Source organism: Zymoseptoria tritici, chromosome 4, assembly GCF_000219625.1.
Source record: "Zymoseptoria tritici IPO323 chromosome 4, whole genome shotgun sequence".
Classification (NCBI taxonomy): Eukaryota; Fungi; Ascomycota; class Dothideomycetes; order Mycosphaerellales; family Mycosphaerellaceae; genus Zymoseptoria; species Zymoseptoria tritici.
Window position 1 is genome coordinate 1955268 of NC_018215.1, and position 6711 is coordinate 1961978.

Consider the following 6711-nt stretch of genomic DNA (forward strand, 5'->3'; position numbering starts at 1 on the left):
GCGATATAACTAACCGAGCCTTCGGTATCCCTATAACTATATCCTTATAAGGGAAGTAAGTAGTAGTACTACGTAACTAAGTCGCTGCTAACTAAGGATTAGAGATTAACCTAATATATCCTTATATATATAAAGTAATAGGCCTTATTATAATAGTATTACTTAGGCTTAAGTAAGGATTATTAGATCCGTACTATATAAGATTAGTCTCTAGTCTTATAACTATAAGAATAACTAATGCTTAGCGCAGCCTATATATATATCTTATTATAGTTTAGACCTACCTCTATTAGACTTGTTGTCCTAATAGTTATTTCTATTACACTAAGCGTATATCTTAGTACGGCTTAGCTTTATATATACTTACTATCGAAGGTTTAGACTAGCTAAACCTTCTTCTTGTTACTCTTCGTTAAAGCTAGATAGCTAATTAATTAATTTTACGTTTATATATCTTAATAGTACGAAGAGTTACCTCCTACGTTAGTAATAACGTTATTAGTACGCTATTACGTCGTCTATGTCTAGTAGCGGCGCTAGCGACTAAGGATTAACTCGAAAACCTAATTCGCGCCGAATTACGCTAGCTAGTCTACTAACGTAGATTACTCTATCCCTCCGGAACTCTACTAATATTATACTAAGTTATTTAATAGCTCCTTCTTATAATTAGTCTCGGAGCTAGAGTTAGTCTTACTTCCGAGCCCCCTCGCGTTACTAGAGCGGTATAAACCTTTACTATAATACTACTTCTTAAGCCGCCTCTTAAGCGCCTATACCCCTACTAAACGTCGTACTACCTCCTACGGACGAGAACTACTATCTTAATAATAAGAAGAGAGAAGAGCTACGATACCTTACGGTCTAGCCCGAGTTTAAATAATAGATAACTAGCCGCCGAGCGCTAGAGGAAAACCCTAACACCTACGATATTAAGTAGTACTATAAGGAGCTATATTACGTATACTACCTTACTATATAGTATCTCTAAGAAGCTCTTACTTTACGAGACTCGTACTAATCCGAATACGAGGAGTGTTAGAAGCACCTCGAGAGGGAATGTAGGCTTGCACCGAAAACAAATGGTTGTAGAATGTAACGAGTCGATTCGATAAGGAAGGGAATGGACAAGAGCGTCCCCCGAGGCTATATACCCGCCCTTCGTGTTGCCAAATGCGTCCCTCCGCCCAGACTAGGCACCGGTCGCAGTCTAACGTCCGCTCGGGGGCTATCGTGCGCCCGTAAGGTTCGTCCCTCTACAGGATGTCCTAGTCTAGGCTAGATAAGATAGCACCGGTAATCTGTAGTGCCAGGATGGTCCAGGTTGGGACAGGTAGGGGACGTTATCGTAAGGGTGTCCTTACATTGCCCCCCTCCCCTCTCTACAACTGACCTTAGTTGCGGTGGAAAATTCATAAGCTGTCAGCTGCCAGATGTCCCAATCTGGAAAGATTTGCGGGTCCGTAGCGTCGCCATATTAATTTAATTCTTCTTCCAAACTTTCTCTCTTCTTTACTAACTACTAAAAAGTAAGTAATCTAGGGTGGTGCTAGTATAGTCCAGTTTAGGTCTAGCAAGGCTAACATTAGCGCAGACACACTATATCTTCCGCCGCCGCGGCCCTCGTACGCAACGATTACGCCAAAAAGGTCCGTAACGGGGCTTTTAACTATAATCCGTGCTTTAATTGCATTAAAGACGTTAAGCTGAACAAAGACTTAACTAAACTGTGCTAGTTAGCGCTAGAGAAGCCTATTAAGGGCATTACTGCCAAATGCGCCGGCTGTCTGGACGACAGAAATGCCGATTACTTCTAGGTAGGATATTTCTAGACTGTTCTAGAGTCTTCTAGATCTAGGCTGACCCTAAATAGCTCCCTCCGGCCTATAAGGACGAGTGGGACACTATTAATGCCCAGATTTAAGCAGAGTACGCCAATCCAGTAGTAAACGCGGACAACAGGAAGAAGTTAAGGAGCAAGGTGCTCCTGTTTGCTAGTTCGATTAAGTTGTATATGCCGTTCTAGCTCATTTTGGACTAGTATGCTAACAGTTGGCGCCTTAGGGAGCTTAGAAACAGCGTTCGCGGCCCGGAGGGTCTTACTTTGCACTAGGGTACCCGCGAGTAGGACACGACGGGTTAAAAGGTTAAGAAGCGGGACAGGTCGGCCGCTGCTTACATAGAGAAGGCCGTAAGTGTACCGTTCTAGCGCGTTTTGGGCTATACTAACGCCAGGGTGTAGGAGCAGGCTGCTGCCGGGACCCCGAGGGCTAAGAGAAGCCGTCTAATTAATCTAAAGGGCGCCATTACGGTCCAGTCGTTAACAGACAAGCTTAACAAGTACAAGACTGCCTTACATCGCAACAGCAAGGCCCTAGAGAGGTTTAATTCGTACGCTAGGGGTACGGGAAAGACTAATAGGGAGGCGTTAAAGGCTTTGGTAAGCACTACGGCCGCTTAGGAGCGTAGAGAGGACGCTTCGGACGAGGATAGCGATAATTAAGCCGGTTTAGTCTAGTTAGCTCTAGTAGTGTGCAGGGTATAACAGATAACGCCATTACGCAGAGTAATAGGGCCCTTTTAAGTTATAATAGCGCAGAATAGCTTAACATGGACTAGAATAGTCTAGAATGGAAAGCCTTAACGCCTAAATAAAATCCTTAGAATTATTAAAAATGTTAAAGTCCAATGTCATAAAGCAAAAAGGATTAAAAAATTAACTAAGGGGGTTAGCGTTTTTTCTAGAATTTACCGCGCGCAGTTAGTCCTTTCTAGCCTATTCTGCGCCGGTAGGCCCGCATTGCTGCCGGGCTAATGTTAACTGCTGCTTCCTAGGAGTTCTCGGACTAGTCGTAGTCTTTCTACTTAATAAGGTACTCCCGATTGTTTAATTCGTCTACACGTTCGGCCAGAATAGCCTCGACTTCGTATTTATTGTCCTCTCCTGCGTCGTACCGCATTATCCTGTCCTGTTTGCGACCAAACTAGTCCGGGATAGATAGTTCTAGCAGAGAAACATAGAAGGTTAGGTAGATCTTCAGTAAGTCTAGTAGATCGAGCGTATATGCGACGCGGTTAATAACTACTTTTACCTTGTAAGGTCTAATGTATTTGTAATCGAGCTTCGCCGAAGGTCTTAATAACCTAATGTTGCGTATGTTAAGGTAGACTTCGTCTCCGACGTTAAAGGAGATGTCCTTCCTATGCTCGTTCGCCTACTTGGCCATTTGCTTCTTTGTTTTGGCCAGTCTAACCCGCAGTTTCTTCTAGTTAGAGATAACGCGGTCCGCAAGTTACGCGGCGAACGGGGCTTCTCGTCCATCCTAGCGTAGTCTGGGCTAGTAGCACCGCCGAGGGTCCCGTGTCGTGTACGCCTAGAATAGCGTAACTCCTGTTACGGAGTGTACGCTATTATTGTACGAGAATTCCGCGGTAGAAAGTAGGGAGGCCCAGTTGTCCTGTTTATAGTTGCAGTATATGCGAAGGTACTACTCTAGCGTCTGGTTTTGGCGCTCTGTTTGCCCGTCTATTTAAGGGTAGAACGCTGTGCTTAGTTTCCGGCGTATGCTAAGGCAGAAACAGAACGTACTCTAGAATTTTGAGGTTAGGATAGGCCCTCGATCCGACGTAATCGTAGCTAGTGCGCTATAGAGTCGTACGACTTCCCTTATAAACACCTCTGCGAGCTCTGCTACGGTAATCGTCTTTTTGCATAGCGCATAATAGACTATTTTGGTGCATCTGTCTACGATTACTAGGATTAAGTCGTAAGCCTAGCCCAGAAGCATGCTAGGTAGCAGGTCTGTTATGAAGTCTAGCGTTACATCCTCCTATAGTGTAAGCGATAGTAGCTCTACGTATAGCAATCCGTAAGGTTTGTGCCGCCGTAGCTTTGCCCTGCTGCACGCTTAACACGTTCGTATATAGTCCTTAACGTATTTCCTTATTTTAGGCTAGTAGAAACTCCTTTACAGAAGTTCGAGCGTTCGAGAGAAGCCGAAGTGCCCTACTATAGGGTCGTCGTAGCATTCCTAAAGCAGTTAGAGTCTTATGCTTCCTTTAGGTACGTAGGCATTGCCGTCTATGTACGCGACTCTATCCTCGTTAGTCTATCGATCTACCCAGGAAGCAGGTTCCGCTTAGTCCTTCTCCTCGTTAATCCTACTAAAGGTCGGATCTTTTAAGAGGGCGCGTTTCAGGCGCGTTTTCAGGTCTAGGGCGTCCTTTACTACCCCTACGTGCCTTACTAGTCTATTATAGTCCAGATGCGGTTGGAATGCCGTCTAGAGGAGCCGCAAGCTTGTAGACGACTCTTCGTCTGTAGCCTACCGTCTAGAGTAGTCCTTGTCCGTAAGGTCGGGCCTTCTACTTAGTATATCCGCCGCCCTATTAGCCTTGCCGGGTCTGTAAATAGTCTTAAAGTCGATCTGCGACAACTACTCGGCCTATCTAACCTGCCGCCTGGACAAGGTCTTAGTCGTTATAAGAGTTTGCAGGTTTGCATAATCCGTTAGTAGTTCGACCTAGTGTCGAGCCCCCTCCAGGTATTGTCTAAAGTGCTTAAAGGAGTCTACGACTGCTAACAGCTTAGCGTCTTCCGTAACGTAGTTCCGTTCTACCGCGATCATCTTTCGTAAGAAGTATAATACAGGGAACTACTACGTCTTGCCGTAGTCTTCATATAGTTAGCTTAGGATGCCCGAGATTGCCTCGCCTAAGGCGTCGGTTTCCACCCTATAGGGCAGTTCTAGGTCAAAATAGCGCAGGATAGGAGCTTCCGAGAACCTTTTCCGCAATTCGTTAAAGGAAAGCACAGCTTGCTCGTCGAGCTCTAAGTATGCTCGTTCCTTCTTGCGTTAGTTTACTGCCTTTTTCCCCTCCGTGTAGCAGTTAAGTGCCGCAGCGAGGCGTAAGAAACCCTTAATAAAGCGCCTATAGTAGTTCGCGAAGCCGATAAAGACCCTAATGTTATGTATTAACTAGGGAAGTAGCTACTCCTGGACCGATCTAACCCGTTCTAGGTTAATCTCTAGCCTATTACGTATAATAACGTACCCGAGGTAGTCGACGCGGTCCTTATAGAAATCGCACTTAGACAGGTTAGCGTACAACTTGTGTTTCCGGAGGCGCTCTAGCACCTCCCGGACGTGGCCCTCGTGCTCCTTTACCGTTTTAGAGTATATAAGGATGTCGTCGAAGTAAACGACGCAGAACACGTCGATTAGCCCTACTAATACGCTGTTAATAAAGTTTTGGAACACCGCGGGGGCATTGCAGAGCCCGAAGGGCATTACGGTGTATTCGAAATAGCCGTATCTGGTCCGGAAGGCTGTCTTCTACTCGTCGCCTTCCCGGATACGGACACGGTAGTACGCGTAGCGGAGGTCTATCTTCGTAAAGTACCTAGCGCTAGCCAGCTGGTCTATTAACTCGGAAATTAAGGGAAGACCCCCCCTGTTCTTTACCGTAACCGCATTCAGGCCGCGGTAGTCGACATAGAGGCGGAGTATATTATCCTTTTTCCTCGCGAAGAGGATTAGCGCGCCCGCCGAGGATGTCGAGCGGCGAATAAAGCTACTCTTTAGATGTTTAGGGAGCTGCTTACGCATCGCATCTATCTCTGCCTCCGACAGAGCGTACATAGGGCTAAATAGGACCCTTGCTCCCTTAACTAGGTCGATCCTGAGATCGTGCGGTCTATACGGTGCTAACTTGCTAGCTAACTCCTCCGAAAAGACGTCGGAGAAGTTAGAGTACGCTGTTAGGATGCTATTCTAGTCTAGTTCGAGTCCATCCTCGACCTCTTAGATTAACATAACGTAAAGAGCTGCCTCGACTTTACCGAGACACTCCTAGTAGAACCTGTCCGGGGATACTACCGCTATTGCTTAACGCTTTTAAGGTTTCTGCCTCTAGAAGACCTTCTTTAGAGCGAAGTCAACACCCGGGTTGTACTTCTCGAGCTAGGGCATGCCGAGCACGACTTCGAAACCGTGGATACGTCCTACCTTAAACGTGTCTACGCACCCCTACGCCTTGCTAGAGGTGTCTACAGCCTTGTAGGAGTTTCTCGTTTCTCTAAAGACCTATAGGCTCTAGCTATTTAGAGTTAGGTACTTTGTCTAGGTAGATAGCTCGGAAACCGTCTACCCTATTTCTTTTGCTAGCATAGAATCGCAGAAGTTATCCTAGGCGCCGCTATTAATCAGGCCCCGGACCCTTCTAGACTCCCCTAGGCCGTTTAGCGTTAACTCGACGCTAATTAGGCGCCCTTACTAGGCGCAGCGCTTTCCTGGCTTAGCCGAGCGCTGCTAATCCTTATTGTAGAGGACTTAGCCTACCTAAGCAATAGCGTCTACTTAGGGGGCGTCTCTTTCCCCGAATCCTTCTATAGGTGCTAGTTAGTGCAGTCGCGGCGGATATGCCCGACCTGTTAGCATCTGTAGCACGTAGCCTTAGAGGGGGCCTTCGGGTTCTGTTCGCTATCGCTAGTCCTTACCTTCTTGCCGTCCGGAGCAGCAGAGCCGTCGCTAGGGCGCTTCTTCGCCTACTTAGCAGTCCTTTTAGCAGCCTGCCTCTTACGAGCCTCCTATTTAGAGCCCTCGTTAGCACGGTAGGCCTTTTTAGCCCTCTCCTCGGCGTCTACTAGGTTTAGTAGGGCAGTAGGGTAGTTCGAGAGGCGGTTGCGAAGGGTCTATAGAAGGGCGCTAT